This window comes from Pleurodeles waltl, chromosome 8 (assembly GCF_031143425.1).
Source record: "Pleurodeles waltl isolate 20211129_DDA chromosome 8, aPleWal1.hap1.20221129, whole genome shotgun sequence".
Lineage (NCBI taxonomy): Eukaryota > Metazoa > Chordata > Amphibia > Caudata > Salamandridae > Pleurodeles > Pleurodeles waltl.
Window position 1 is genome coordinate 45990925 of NC_090447.1, and position 17361 is coordinate 46008285.

Genomic DNA, 17361 nt, shown 5'->3' on the forward strand with positions numbered 1-17361 from the left:
TGCCTAGTGGTTTCTGCCCCCCATGGGGGCAGATTGACCTAAAATCGGCCGATCTGCCCCCAAAGCGGGCAGAAATGGCCTAAATACAATTTGCCCCTCCAGGGGAGCGACCCTTGCCTAAGGGTCGCTCCCCATCTGTAAAACAACAACAACAATAAAAATCCCCGGCGCCTAGTGGTTTCTGCCCCCCGTGGGGGCAGATCGGCCTAATTAAAATAGGCTGATCTGCCCCCATGGGGGGCAGAAATGGCCTAAAATAAATTTGCCCCCCAGGGGAACGACCCTTGCCTAAGGGGTCGCTCCCCTTACTTGAAAAACAAACAAACTCCCTGGTGTCTAGTGGTTTCTGCCCCCCTTGGGGGCAGATTGGCCTCATAAAAATAGGCCAATCTGCCCCCAAGGGGGGCAGAAATGGCCTAAATATAATTTGCCCCCTAGGGGAGCGACCCTTGCCTAAGGGGTCGCTCCCCACCTCAAAAAACAAAAACTAAACAAACAATTTTTTTTTTATCCCTGGTGCCTAGAGGTTTCTGCCCCCCCGGGGGCCTTCACAAAAAATGCCCCCCCCCCCCGGGGAGTGACCCTTGCCCAAGGGGTCGCTCCCTCTATGCCAGTTTCATTTTTCAAAAGGCATCCCTGGTGTCTAGTGGGCGTTTTGACAGCGGGATTGCTTTACAATCCGGCTGCCAAAACGCAGAGAGAGACTTCAAAGGGAAGGAAATACATTTCCTTCCATTTGAAGCCTCTCTGCCTCCTCCATGTGATCGGAAGAGAAATGCTTTGCATTTCTCTTCTGATCATCGCGCTGGAAGCTGAGCTTCCAGCGCGAAGGAGGAGGCATTGTGATTGTCAGCGCGCGCTCACGCGCTCACGCGCTGACATCACAGGGGTGGGTGGGGGGGATCGGGGTGGAAGGGGAAGGGCTTCCCCTTCCATCCCTGACTTGGGGGAGGTGGGGGAGAACCCCACAGAGGGAGCGTTAGCGCTCCCTCTGGGCTGGGTGCCCAGGACGTAATGGTTACGTCCTGGGCACAGCAGCACTGTGCCGCAGGACGTAACCATTACGTCCCTGGCACAGAACCGGATAAGGAAGAGCTAAACAGAAACTCAGCCAATCTGTGATTGTCAAAGATAAGGGATAGGGCATAATTGTAAATATACATCAGTTCTGACAAATCATTTGTACAAGTGTGACTTTGCTTGTGCAGTAACAAATCATGACACTGTGTACCACACTGTTCCGTATACAATTCCAACTAATGATCTGCATGCATATCTGACTCATTGGCATTTGAGCTATCTAAGACCTCACAGATGATGGTAAATATGAAGTGACATGCCAGCCATCAATTGGAGATTATAAAATGGAATCTCACTATTGAGAACACATTACACACCTTTATTTAGTTGAAGTACTGATTGACGAGCTCTGCCCTGATATCTCCAGCTTCATCTTCATCTGGCTCATCCTCACTTGGCAAGTCTGTATTTCCACCCACAGGCTCTGCTGGCTCCCCCTCATCTAGTATGAATGGCATCTGACGTCTCTGGGCAAGGCTGTGGAGCATGCAGCAGGCAACAAATATTTGACATACCTTGTTAGGTGAGTGGAGAAGGGCACCTCCAGTTTTGTCCAGACTGCGAAAGCTTGCCCTTAGGAGCCCAAAGGTCCACTCCACTGCATGCCTTGTCCTTCCATGGGCCTTATTGAAGCAGACTTCCTTTGGGGTGGTTGGGTACCTCACTGGTGTCAATAACTAAAGACGATTTGGATAGCCAGTGTCACCTGTAAGGAATAGGTCTAACAACACAAACATATGTCTTGTATATTGTGCTAGCAGGAGAAAAACTTTGCAGGCACACACCATTTGTGACTTACAAGCCAGCCAGGCCCTCTCTGTGCAGAGTCATGCCATCAGCAGTGGGGCATTGCTGTTCCGCATGATGAATAAATCATGGACTGATCCAGGATACTTTACAGATACTTGTGAATGTACTGGTCTGCCAAACACACCACTGGAGTGGCAGTTTTTCCTGTTCCTATATACCTGTTCATTGGCAGGGGGGTACCAGGGCTACTTGGGCGCCATCAATGACTGTAACCACATGTGAAATGTGTCCTAAAGCAAAATACTCTGCCTTCACATAGGCTAAATCCATGCGTTGGGGAAACTTTACGTAGCTGTCCTGGTGCTTCAACAATGTAGCCAGTACAGCCTTCAAAACCAGACTGAACCTTGGCTGAGACGTCCCTGCGGTTAGGCCCACAGTATTCTAAGAGGACCCGGTGGCCAGGAAGTGCAGCACTGACATGACTTGAACGATGGGAGGTATGCTATTGCAATTGCAAATTGGAGGCATCAAATCTGGATCCAACTGATCACATGGATTCGTGATTGTCTGCCTATTCCGGCGGTATATCTGTATAATGTGTCTCTCCTCCATGGTGTGCAGGTCTATTAGTGGGCGGTATACTAGAGGTTTTCTTTCTCTCCTCATTCCAGGGTAACTATGTGGGACAAAATAGACTGTAGGTGAAATTTACAATGTACACATAATGAATGTGTACATATTTGCATTTGATGTCAGATGCAACATATGACATTTGATCTACAGCATATTGCGATGCATCCTATGACGGTCCCCTTGATTCAGAGTCCCTAAACCCTCTAATGTACTTTACATGCTTATATATCTGTGACTGGCAGTGTTTGAAAGTCCTACCTAGTTTACTTGTGAAACATATCTGTTGCACCTATACTCCCCTGACGTCGCACATAGAACGTTGAGAATAGGTTATCATTTCCAATGACAACCATACCTCTGTTACACAGCTTTTACTACTCACTTGCACAATGAGAGTACTAAACATGAAGGCAGCGCTTAAACCTTGTTCGCACAATATAGGTAACCATAAGGTAACCATTAATGACGCACTTTCCATTACTTTCCCATACATATAATTACCTCAAAATGGCAGATGCCTGACCTACTGTACTGGACATGTGGAAATGACCTAATGCTGCTGGCGCTATCATTATGGCCGTAGGCGGTCACACCCGCAGTGCACAATGCCATTGGAAAACATTGCTGTCTTTGGTGGAGTTGGGCCAATGGTGACCTCTGCCAACATTGAAGGTCATGTATGTGGCTGACGTGACCGTCGTCTTCTGCAGTATTGCTCACTTGACTCCTGACACTGCTGCCAGCAAGATCTCCACTACCTGAACTGCTTTGTACTGACTCTGAGAGCTATCAGCCACATCCTGCAGGTGATATGGCCCCAGCCTTCACTCCAGAAGAGCTGGAAAAGCTTGTGGATGAGGTCCTACACCTGCATGAACAGCTATATGGTGCACCAGAGGAGAGGGTGAGTCCAATGGTATATCAATGTGTCAAAGATGGAGTGTATGATGGAGTACATGAAATGGGAAGTAGCGAAGAATTGGGTTCTCATGTGTAGTGTGAGTGTATGGAAATGTGTACATGTGCATAGGCAGACATACAGTTGTGATACATGTCAGATAGTGTGTAAACTAACGTTCTTCACAGACAACATAGATTACAGCATACACAACAATAATGGTGTGAGAAATGTTAATAGACACATATCATGTTGTAGACAATTATGTGGCCTGATCATATGTGTCTAGTCAATACAAGGTACTGATCTTGCATGTTGTATGGGAGACTCCACTTCAAACATGGGCTTCCTGCAGATGGTAAATTGGGAAGGAGTTTGGACTGAGAGGAAGGGAATGTTTGTCTACTTGTTGTGACTGAAGTGGCTGAAGTGTTCTGACCACTTGTGTTGCTATGGTGCATGTGGACAAAACTTTCTCTTTTTTTCTGTGTCATCCATGCAGGTCAACGCCCATCAAAAAAAGGGAATCTGGTGTGCCATCGCCAAGCAAGTGCGGACACTGTAGGAAGCGGTGGGAGGACCTGAGATGCTGGGCCTGGAAGACCGCAGAGGCTCAGCTGGGGATGTTCTCCCAAGGAAGGAAGAGTTCCCATCGAACGTTGACCCCCTAATGGCTCGCATTTTGGTGGTGGCCTACCCTGAGTTGGATGGGCAGTTGAGGGCAGCACAGCAGCCACAAGGGGGTAAGCAATGACTACACATATTTAAATCTCTCTGACAGTTCAGTGTCTGATGTGTAAGTATCTAAACTGTAACAATGTGGTAAGTGCTAAAGGTAAGGAGCCTCCTAGGAATACAAAAAAGTACAGTTGCTACCATTGATACACAGGTGTGGACATGGTATTGTGTATAGGGAAATATAACTCACCTATATTAAGCCTATTGTATAACCGCATGTGGTGATGCACATGTGACTGTGTCATATGTGTACCTCTACACTGCTATACATATAGCCTGCTATGTCATCCCCCCCACCAAGTGAACCATAATCCAGATATCCTGTTGGTAAGTTGCCCAGCTCATTGGTCTCAGTCCATTCCTATTCTACTGGATATAGCTCTATGTGCAACATAGGGTCTCACAGGTGAGAAACAGGCCAAATATTCCTGAGTTGTGAAATAGATGTAAACTTCATGTGAGGGTGTTATATCATTCTGAAATTTCACATGGTATACTGGCTACACTTACTCAGAGGTGTGAGGAGGTTTCCCCATTGTTTACTGTGGACTGTACATTGGCAAATCTGATGTCTGATCAGGGTGGACATCCTACATGATGAGAAACATGGTGGTAATAATACATTCCTAGTGCAAGACATATCATAGACAAGTGAGTTCAGACTATCTGTACCATGTACCCACTTTTTATGTTGACAAATCATCTTATGCAGATATATTTTGTATTTTAGCTGTACTGATAGGATGGTGATGTAGTGGTCAGATAGTAGGCTTATGTTGGGTGTGACATTGTTGTCATATAGGGTTGTGGAATGTATGTTGCTTTTGGGACATGATGTTGGCTCAAAATGGTATCTGCCTGGGGGTGTGTTACAAACAGATGTGATGTTACTGTAGTGCATGGTGTAATGTAAGCGGTATGTAAAGAATGTGATGACCCTACCTCTCTCTCTGTTTCTCAGCATCGGCAGGTGAAGGAGACTGGGCACAGCAGAGTGGGGAGGCTGCTGGCCATGAGACCCAAAGTCATGATACCACTGACACCGAGGGACTGAGTGGTCGGAGGGCAACGGGAGTGGCATGGGGGAGACAGGATCCAGTTGTTCATCTTCGGAATCCTGCTCCAATGGACACTCCCTGGCGGTGTCGGACCCATCTTGCACCACCCCAACACCATCTCAGTCCACCACCCCCCCTTGCTACCACCTCCCTCCCTGTAGTTCCCCACCCATTGGCCTTCCCCGCTCACCTAAGAGAGTGGGCATATCCTTTGCTGCAGGCACCTCTGCCACTGCCCCTGTCAGCCTTGCTGCCCTCAGTGAGGAGGCTATTGATCTTCTGAGGTCCATATCTGAAGGTCAGTCGACCATCGTGAATGCCATCCAGGGACTTACAACTCAGATCCAACAGAGTAATGCGTTCATGGAGGGCATTCACAGTGCACTGGCTGGCCTACAGAGATCCTTTCAGGCTCTGCCCTGCACACTGACAGCAGCCAGTCACCCTTTGTCTCCTATCCCCCCTCCACCTTTGTCTTCCCAATCCCAAACCCCTCTTCCCCGACCCAGGCAAAGCACACAGACAGGCAGGCATGCATCCACCTCAACATCTAATGGTAGCTCAGACAAACACAGGCACCACAAAAGACGCCACTGGCATGCACACAAGCACCATTTAGATGCACACACAGTAACAGTCACAACCTTCCCTGACACCCCCGCCAACCCCAGCATCACTGACAGCACACATGACACACTTGTAGATGCTACATCAACATTCACAGATCCAGCCACTACACCAATCATACCCTCAGACAGCACCACAGAAGACCGTCAGACATCCACCCCAGTCACCACCTCAACAGACAGTCACTCACAACCATGACATCCCCCAGCACCTCCACCCGTCATCCCACGACACATAAACTCTTGCACGCACGCACCCAACAGACACCCACCACCCACAAACATACCTCGCACAAACCTGCTCCCAAGACATCCACACCAACACCTTAGACAACTACTGTCACCCTTCACACCCAAACCCTTTTGCTGTGACCGTCGTCGTGTTTGTGTTAAAACGCTTTCCTTTCTGAGTATGCCCTTTTCTCTACTCCTCTTCCACCCTGTGATACCCCTAGACATTCTGTGTCCCTCCCCAAGTCCAGCCCTACCACCTCCAAGACCTCCCCTGCCCCACCTGCAAATACCCATGCCCCTCCCCCTGCCAAGAAGTCTAACCTTCCTAAAAAAAAAACTCCCCTAAACTTAAGATAAAGCCAAGACCCCCAAAACCAGATCCCAAAAGCCCCCCCTCCAAAACCTAAACCCACCCCTCCTCCACCACCCCTCTAGATACCCCTGGATTTCCCCTAGATGCCTCTACCTCTGGAGGTTACATGGCAGTCAAGAGTCAAGTACAGGGCACACATATGTGCACTGTGTGCATCCAGACTGTATACTGAGGACTGCCCTATGGTCTTTGTTTTTCTAAATTTGGAATTCAAATAATAATTTGAACCAACCTATTGTTGGTTTTGTGGTTACATCTTTGTCATACATTTCTTTTCCTAGTATGGAGTTGTTCCTGGCTGACATTAGTTGTTTGTCTGTATGTGTGTGTGTGTGTGTGTGTGTGCGTGTGGCGTTTGTGCTACCTGTGTTGTTTACTCAGTATGTGAGGTTGTGTGCAGTGCTTTTGTCTGATAGTGCTAGGGTGTGTTTTTGTGTGATGGACATGTGTGTGTTAAACACATTTTATTGTGTTGGTATTGAGTGATATTTGTGTTGAAATGAGTTTGTTGGTGTGTCGTGGGGCTTTGTGTGCTTTGACTGTGTGTGTGCGTGTTTTTCGTGCATGGTATGTTAGATACGATGTTCTGTGTTAGTCGATTGGTAAGTAGTATGGTTGTGTAATTGTGTGTGTTTGTTTCCTGTTGGTGTTATGTTGTGATGTATGTGTGAAGTGTCCCTTGGTAGTGTCCACTGTGGGTCCCTGACAATAGATTGGAGATGGTGCAGTTGTGTTGTGGTTGTGACAAGTTGTGGTGTTGTGTGGTACTGTGTGAGGATGGGCCTGTGCAGTTTCCAAGGAGTACCTGTGTGTGTTTGTGACGTGTGTATATGTGTGTGTGTGGTGGCCGTAGCGTGATTTTTGTATATGTGTGAGTGTGTGTATGGCTGTATGTGAGTGTGTGTCAGTGTGCTGTTATGTGTAAGTATTGCCCTTGTACCCCTTTCCCGAATGTAAGTTGTATAAGTATAAAAAAAATTACAATTTAAAAACAATGACAGGTACGTGTGTGTACTTATGGTTGCTGTTGTCGTTGCCGCAGATTCTGAAGTCTTTGTTCAAGCAGGAGCAGTGGTAGAAGTGTAGTTCTGGTTTCATGGCGGCTCTGGATGAGAATGGCTTCCTGACGGTAGGTGTCTTCTCCACCAGCCTGTTGGCAGTATGACCGCCACTGCCAACATGGTGGTCCTGAGACCGCCAAACTCATAATGAGGCCCTCAGTGTACTGTAATTATGCTGACAGATCTTCATAGTGTTTGTTAGCAGCAGTGGTGTTTCAAATGGGGATGAGAGCTCCTATAATAATTTCATATCATTGCCAAAATTATTGTCTGATTATATGCTCTAAATATCGTGTACAAAAATTGTTGTATTGATTGTGGATTTTCTATTATAAATTTCAATGTAGTGATAATTTTGTAAACAATATTGAGAACCCTATGGGTCTGATTCACAAAATTGGGGTTGTGGGAATTAATGAAAAAGAATTAATCTTTTGAGTACACTTAGATCTCTTTGCAAATTGGCTCCAAAACGTCTAGCTGCCTATGAATAAAAGTGCAAAGAGGACTTAATCCTTTCTACCTTTGCTAATTTCATATGAATATTGACTGAATATTCACAATTTCCTTCCATTTGAAAGGGTTTTCCCAATTCACAAAGTAATACAAGGTAATGTAAAAGAAAACTAAAGGTACACTTTATGTACTCCAAGTTGGCTTTGTGAATCTACCCTGGTATTTTTGTAAGATGATATTTGGTCATCTGTAGTCTGGTACCATAACTCTCAAAGGATGCAAAGGGAACTCCAGGCGGTCTAACCATCCAAAAAAAAGGACTGAGCCTGTCTTAAACGCCTAACAGATTTCTCAGAACTACACTAGCTTTTTGATGATTAACTTGATTAAATATGCTTTTGAAAGATAAATATGAAACTGTAGTGCTTAACAAAGTATAACATATCTTAGTACCAGTATGCTTATGACTGTGCAAAGAGGCAAGGCAAATCAATTACTTACATTTGGTAACTGACTTTCTGTTTGATACACTACCTAATGCACATTGGTATTATTGTGCAGATAGAGCAAATAGAGCAGATTGTGCAGCTCTCTAAAAGGGCTTGCAATGGGACACTTTGGTGGGTGCTGCACCAAGACACAACTTTTCCCCAATGACTGGCGAACACCAGTTTCATTGACGGCCACCTCATTGACAAGATAACATCAATGACCTCAAGAGGAAGGTCACAAGAGGACACCTGTTGCCACTCAATATCCAAGAATAGAGATGTACTTTGTGCAGACCTGGTTGCAGCACCTTGCCCTGAGACTGAGAAATAAGATCCTCCTTAAGTGGCAGCTTAATTATGTCCAGGAGTTCCAGGCACCACACTCTTTCATCCTGGCAGTTATACTTTTATATACTCCAGCAGTTGATTTACTAGCATAGAAATTCCCTGGTGGTCTAGCCACTTCCATAGGCATAGAGGTTCCTGACACAGGACCCACTCTACTTTTGCAGTACCACATGGCGTTGGTCTTGTCCATGAGCACCTATACTAGCAGTCATCCAACGGTAGGCAGGAAAGTCTTCAACACCAAGCAAATTGCCCCAACTCCAACAACGATATCTGAACTTCTTAAAGAAAGCAGAGGTCTTTAATCTCTACCTCTCCATGATGGCCTCTACAACCCAGAAGTGATGCATCTGTTACTGCTGTCAAATGTGGATGAGGTAAGGAGAGGGGCCTGCCACTTACTCAATCTCGATCCAGCAGCCACTGCATCATGTTTTTGTAGTCTAGATTTGAAATTTGGATACAGCCACTCAGATTCAGGTGTCAGTGCAGAAGCCACATATGTCATCTGGAGTATGTCACCAGCAGTATGCAGAAGGTCAGCAATCACAGCAGCCTCAGAGTCATCAGCAATTGGATCCAGGACAGAGGCTGCAAAATCAGGATCATAGACCAAATGTCCCAGACTGTTTGCTCCAGGTCAAAAACACAAAACCAAACAGCATCCTGAATGGCACCAATGAAAGGGAATGTCTGAAAAGGAGCCAGGTGTGACTTCATCACATTGTTCAGATGAGGTTCACAATCGTCTGGAGGTGGTTGACAACTGCTGGGGTGAGCCCACCTCCAACAGCGAGTTATCAAGTTCACGGAAGACAGGGACACCCAACTTCTGAAGGTGTGCTGCAACCACCACCATCACTTTTGTGAATACCTGACGGGCACTTGTGGCCCTTGGGTGAACTGCAGGTGGCACCTAAGGGCCTGCAGATCGAGGATATGGAAATAAGCATCCTCTGGTTCAGCACCTCATTGAGTGTCCCGTCTAAGGCAGACAGGACCTGGGCTACTATGGGCATCTTGAATTTGTCTCTCGGTAGGAAGGCATTGAGAGGGTAGAGATCTAAAAAAGGATGAAGGTCTCCTTTGACACCAGGAAGTAACAGTAGTAAGTAGAAGTAGTAATACTCAGCTCCCACTTCCAGAACCCTGTCTTGGCCCCTATGGCCAAAAAGGCCTGCATTTCCCACTGCATGATGGACAGGGGCTCCTCTGTAGTCGGCATGATAGTAGTGGAAGGTGCAGTATGGTGGAGAGAAATGGAAGGGCATACACATACACTTTGGAGAATCCGTGTGTATAACGTGATGGGGAAAGTGGTGGCTTGCCATCATTGAATGAAATATTGGATCTTGTCTCTGACGGTGTGTCTGTGTGCTCTTATGGACACACTAAAGCGATTTTGTGGTTGTGAATGCTGGTGGGGCAGGGAACTGGCTCATATTGCCTCTGTTGTCTTCAGCGCTGTCTGTGTGAGCCACAGCTTCAGCCGCGAAAGGCACAAAAACCCAAGGTGGGCTGGTGAAGAGGTTGGATGCGGGTGAAGCTGAAACCCCCTGCCATATCCACAAAGAGAAAACATTGCTGGAATTGTCTGGTGGAGGCAGAAAGACCCAAAGAATGTGCTGTGGCCCTGATTATCTTAAACCGTTCCAAGGCTGAATTTGGCTTTTCACCAAAAAGGTGAACAGCATCAAACAGCATGTCCATCAAAAATGCCTGCTGTTCCCCGGGAAGCCCAAATAACTTAGTAAGGCATGGCGCCAAAGTGATGCACTCGTAACCATCACTTGACCTAAGCATTTATTTGTGTTCAACCCAGATTGGATTACAGACTTTGCTGCACAGGGGCCATCCTGAATAGCTTGAGTCAGGGATGCCCTTAGGTTGTCCGGAACTGCAGGCAGTACTCAAGCTACTGTGTCCATAGAGCATAGGAGGAGTAGCTTAGAAGGCATCTGATATTCAATGAACACAGAACAAGGCCCATATAAGAAAATATATGTTTGCCAAAAGTTTCAGTTCTTGTAGACTTGTGAACAGGTGGTAGAGAAGGCTTTGGGATGTATTTACTGGTTGGTGCCTACACAACCAGGCTCCCTGGTTTAGGAGGTTGTGTAATAAAATCAGGATCACCTGGTGAAAGGTGACGGCACTGAGCGATCTGCTGAATATCTGCTGATTTTGAAGATACCTAAAAGAGGGTATTTGTAAGGGCTTCATTAAATGGCAGTAGAGGTACTGTAGTTGTTTGACCACTGTGGAGCACCTTTGTCAAATCATTGGTCTTAACTTGGTGAGAAGGTGCAGTAATTTCGAAGAAAGGATAAAAAAGAACAAGGAAGAACTCCAGATCCGCATGTGAAGGTGAAAAAAAGAAAAGAAACTAATGTCAGTGCGCATGGCTGGTGCAAGTCACGCGTGGCTTCAGTTGTCACGTCAGCAGCAGACTGGCATCTCTGTGAAACCACAGGTCACCTATTGGCACACTGGACTGCTGCTTTCAGTTTTCCAGATCTAGCCTGACACCCAGGGAATATTCATAAGGTGAGGTATCTGTATTTAGAAGTATTTAATAGAAATGCTGCTTTCTGAATGGCTGATATAATTCCTGCTGCAGCTACATAGGTGACTTGGACAAATGGTTACTTTTGTTTGGTAAATATTGGGGCTAAGGATTAAGAACAGATCATGCCCATGTTTTTGTGAGGATGGCCTGTGCTGGGCGTCCTCTCTTCACCCCTGCTGTCCTGTGGTCTGAAGCAAACTCTCAGACTTTTGTGCAAGCAGGTTGATGTTCCTTCTCTCCTACCCCTGGTCCTTTAGTACAAACAGAAGGATCACAGCTTTTTCGGTAAAGTTCTACTCAATTAAATTGCTCAAGATGGGTTCATTTGTAAATTCTACCTCATTACGTGGACGTACATTTCCGAATCTACATGTGATAGTGTGTTTCATTGTGCCACACATTAGGCAGTGAAATGCTACACATCTAGAAACTGTAAACAGAGAATTGTCACATATAACTAAACTAAAAACTGTGACAGCTATGCAAACTTGCATCAAAGAACTCAAGCACTTGAACCAAGCCCTGCCATTTGGTTTTGTTCATCCTGTTTGTCACAGGTGGGCACAGGCAGGTGTCACTTTGGCTCATGCAGTATGTGGAGCGGCACTAGGACCCAGCAGAGGGGGGAAGGGGCTGCATGCACCTTAGTTATGGATGTATTTTACTACTCACCGAGAGCAGGGGAGCCATTTCCATGCTTGCATGAGGTTAAGTTAAGGAAGACACTCGCTGCACCACAGAGCACAATGTGAGTCTGTCTGTGACACATTCAACCCCTGAACTTCTCTCGTAATGTTCAAATACAATTCCATTCAGCTTACATTTCGAGGCACCATAAAAACGATTACAGGATGAAATGAATCAAACAGCGTTACACCGAAGGGCCTTTCATTTAGTTCAGCGGGTGACCCTGAACCTGCAGAGTACGGAAAAGATTGGATAAGATGCTCTGCTTGTAACAGCAGACACCACCACGCGCGTCCTGTTAGCAAACACTGCAACGAATAGGTCCTAAATGCGGACTTCGTGGCTCGCACCAGGGTGGGAGGGAGTCTGTCTTGAAACTGCTCCCTGAAGACGTTTCCCTTTCAATCACAGCGCCTGGGAATTCTCCCCTCTTTGTTGCTGAATTGGTTCTAATCCCTGTTTGTAAACACTCCATATGATAAGCTCATAAGGACAACATCATATATTTCTGCTGGTACTGTGTGTAAATAAATCCCATACACAGAAAGAGAACCATCCCTTCTACTGATGTTAATGTTCTTTTCAAACACAGAGACCCGTGTAGGTGGATTTGAGATCAGTGCTTAATTTGTAAATAAAAAGGTGCCGGTGCCTAAAGCCCTCCTCTTAAACTCGCGGCTGCTGCAATTACATGTGTGAACACGGAATACTGAGGCAGCGTAATCCTGAAGACATCTCGGGCCTCTTCAATCCATTTACAGCCACTCCCTGCCCCTTCAGCTCACTCTTGCAGCTTTCTACTTACTCCCATTCTGACGCGTTATCGTTTTTCCCTTCCTCAGTCTTTCCTTTTCGCAGCAAATGCTTGAGGCAGAAGAATAAGCTCCGGCCCTCAAAAATAAGTGCCGGTGCTCAGCACCGCAAACAACAATCACAAATTAAGCACTGTTTGAGATGCAGTGTTTTCTGCATTCAGTGTTCCTTCCCCATGCAGAAGTATAGTTTCATCATGGTGCCTTCATTTGCACCCAGGTTTCCTGCGACTGGGACTTTCCTAATTTCTCGTAGCAATACCAAAGCAGCATACTGAAGATCATATTGTATGCTTCAAAACTACTTTAACCTGAAGTAAACAAGACATGGTAAACAAACCTGCTGGAATACGTCTGTCAGGGTGTGCAGAGGCCCTGGCTGCCCTGAAGCAAACAAAACCTTCTATTAGGACGTGCTGTGCTTTCTGCTGTGCCTAAAGGAAACGGAACATCACAAACAGATCTGCCTCATTACTTCTGTTAGGATGTGTAGTGCCTACTGCTGTGCCTGAAGCACGCACAAACTGTTAGGATGTGCAGTGCCTCCAGATGTGCGTGGAGCAACCAAAACCTGTTAGGGTGTGCAGTGCCTCCAGATGTGCCTGGAGCAAAGAAAACGTCATACACAAAGCTGCTGGAATACTTCTGTTAGGGTGTGCAGTGCCTCCAGATGTGCCTGGAGCAAAGAAAACGTCATACACAAAGCTGCTGGAATACTTCTGTTAGGGTGTGTAGTAGCTCCTGCTGTGTCTGGGACAAACAAAACCGTCTGCTAGGATGCGCAGTGCCTGGAGCAAACAAGGCCTGGTAAGCAAACCTGCTGGAGTAAATCTGATAGGGTGTGCAGTGCCTCCAGATGTGCCTGGAGCAAACAAAACGTCATACAGAAAGCTGCCGGAGTACTTCTGATAGGGTGTGCAGTGCCTCCTGCCGTGCCTGAACCAAACAAACCCTTCTGTTAGGATGTGCAGTGCCTTACGCTGCGTCTGGAGCAAACGACGTCTGCAGCGCCTCCTGCTGTGTCAGAAGCAAACAAGACATCGTAATTAAAACTGCTGGAGTACTTCTGTTACGATGTGCATTACCTCCTGCTATGAATAAAACCTTCCGCTAGAATGTGCAGTGCCTTGTAAACAAACCTGCTGGAGTACTTCTGATAGGGTGTGTAGTGCCTCCTGCTGTGTCTGGGGTGAACAACACCTTCTGCTAGGATGTGCAGTGCCTGGAGTAAGCAAGGCATGGTAAGCACACATGCTGCAGTGCTTCCTGCTGTGTCTGGAGCAAACGAGACCTGCTAACCAAACCTGCTGGAGTACCTCTGCTAGGGTGTGCAGTGCCTCCTGCTGTGTGTGGTGCAAATACAACCTCATAACCAAACCTGCTGGAGTACCTCTGCTAGGGTGTGTAGTGCCTTCTGCTGTGTCTGGGGTGAACAACACCTTCTGCTAGGATGTGCAGTGCCTGGAGTGAGCAAGGCCTGGTAAGCAAACCTGCTGCAGTACTTCTGTTAGGGTGTGCAGTGTCTCCAGATGTGCCTGGAGCAATCGAGGCCTGCTAAGCAAACCAGCTGGAGTACATGTGTGAGGGGGTGCAGTGCTTCCTGCTGTCTCTGAGGCAAACTGGACCCCATAAACAAACCTGTCAGAGCTCTTCTGTGTGCAGTGTCTCCGACTGTGCCTGAATTGAATGAAGCATCACAAACAACCCTGCTGAGGTACTTCTGTTGGGATGCACAGAACCTCCTGCTGTCCCAGGTGTACCTTCTCATGTGCAGCTCCTACAACACTCCAGGCTACTGTCTCGTTGTCTACAGCAAGTGCTCAAGTCGCACATGGCTGGCTAGCAGTGCAACTAAATTAAGATATGAGACACTTGGGACCTATTGACAAACAGTGCATAGAAGGGTATTCCTGTAGGGCTATTTCCCACGCTCATGAATGAGTTTAGGAATCAGCCCCATAGTCTCTCAATGTGAGTCGCACAAGAGAATTAGTCAGTGAGACCACCATGAGAAGTAATGCACCTGTGTAATTACCACAGATCATTTTACAAGCCAATTCTTAGGGGCATATTTATAAGAAATGACAGAGATGTGTCAAAATGAGTTACAATGCGCAGACGTCCTTTACAACGTCATGAATGTGGCACATTTGCAAAATGTAAAAATAACAGAAGATGGATGGAATGCAGAGCAAATCAAACATTCACCCCAGTCACAGATCTGGGTTAATCCATTAGTTGTTTTGCTTGCCATGCCATTCCAGTTTGGCCTAGCAGTTCGGGCTGGACTGTTTCCATGGGGAACAGGGTCAAGACTGATTTGCATACGGCTGGGTCCAAACTGGGGTGGCATGGTGAGCAAAAGAACAATGGCTTACACCCAAATCTTTGACTGGGGGTGAGTGTCTGGAAAGTTTCAACACTCCGTCCATCATCCTTTTGTGTTGCTAAAGTTTCCCTAAGTGAGAAGGATATGCCAAGACGTGGGTCCCGTGCTCACTGTGCCACTGGATTCAAGCTAGCCTGGCTGATGAAGGGTGATACCCTGAAACCGGTCCCAGGATGCTTATTTCCAGTCCAGAGAGGACCTGGCCTGGCAGTTCGGGTTGGACTGTTTCCATGGGGAACAGGGTCAAGACTTATTTGCCAATGGCTGGGTCCAAACTGGGGTAGCATGGTGAGCAAAAGAACGATGGATTAAACCCAGATCTGTGACTGAGGGTGAATTTCAACACTCCGACCATCATCCTTTTGTGTTGCTATATTTAAAAAATGTGGCACCATGGCGCAAGGACTTAACGAATCAGCCCCAAAATTGGTGCATCGCTGAAGTTGGCCTCAGAACTGACGCAACTTCAGTGATGCATCAAAAGTTAGAGGTGCTGTGTCAGTTTTAGTTGATGCAAGTAGCCTAATGTGGCAGGACCACTGTGAAAAACTGTCAAATGGTGGGATAGCACCTTATACAATTTCACATTGGTTGTGGATGTAGTGTAAGCAGTATGGCTCTGTGTCATATAACAGTGGGCATAGTCCACATGTATATGTGGAGACCTGAGTATGTCTGACATGGTGAGTGACAGTGTTATGCAAGTTAATATAAGTATATGTTATAATGTAATGTAGAAATACATGTATGACCTACCTTATGTGAGTACTTACCTGTTGTCCTGTGGAGTACAGAGACCTCTACTCGGGGACCTCGACCTCCATTGAGAAGTGACAATCTTGGCCTGTCCCTTGCAAACAATACACAATGTCAAATAGCCTTGCTGCAGAGGGTGATGAAATCATAAGTGCCATGGTCACAGGTTGGTCAAGGGGTCCTATAACATGACTGTCACGTGTGCAGACCTACTACAGCTAGTGAGGAGGTGAAAAACAGACATATTCTAGGTGGGAAGTGACCTAAAATGCTCAGAATCCATTTTAAAGTCCCTACAACTGGATTTAGGAGGCGTAGGAAGTCTGACCATTGCGGGCTTTGTGAGATAAATCTGACAGATGCGTCAAACGAGGTAAGTCTTGTAAATGTCACTGCATCAGTGGTAATTGACTTTTTCCAACAGAATGCCCACTCTGCAAACATTAATATCAGATTGGCGCAGCCAGATTCCACGCAGGGTTTTTGATGCAGGCCCGGAAAAAATGACACATTTGGCCAAATGCGTCACTTTGTGAATATGGAGGTAACAGAGCGCCACAACTGCATCAAAAAAAATGATGCAAAGGCTGCGCAAGCTGCTTGTAAATATTCACCTACCTTTCTAGGGATAATGCTTAGTTTTCTGTCTTAGCTGAATAACCTCAGGATATCCTGCTTTGCACAGCTTTCCCTGCACATAAGAAAGGCATATGGTACCGCCTTGCCTAGGATGATGGGAATAGAAGCTTTGTGATCAAGCTAGCTTGTCAGAAGCAGTGACTAGTGATAGATACAAGAGATAGATATGAGAGAGTGAGGTTGTGTATGATGTCATAAAGGAGGTATTCATCATTCTAGGAATATGATGTGAAGTTTCAAATACCAAGGATGACGACAGGGTGAATAAGAGAAGAAAGGTGGGCAGATTCACTAAGTGTGACTTTTAATCTTGCATGCAGAACAAGGGTTGAAGATAATAATAAACTGGGGTGAATGAATGCCCCCAAAGGAGCTTCCTGTATCTTCTTCCATGCAATGTGTCGTTTTCCCCTGATTTGTTGGTGTTATGGTTAGAAAAGGGAAACAATGTTTCCTATGTGGTGGAGCTGGGAGGTGAACCAATCATACTGAAAGAATACTAAGTTGAATAAATGTTATATTTTCCTGGGAAACAGATCAAATGTAATGTTTTGACTTTTAAAAATAAATATTTATTACAAGTCCAATTCCGCGGCAAAGTTGGATTTGTAGTACATATTTTGGAAAGATGAATTAAATAAATTAACATTAGCCCTGCCTGAAGTTCCTGGAAGCTAATTCTGCATTTTGCTTTCTCTCTTCTGCCAACCAATAATGATCATTTCATTGGACATGACTGAGATGTGTACTTACTCCTAGG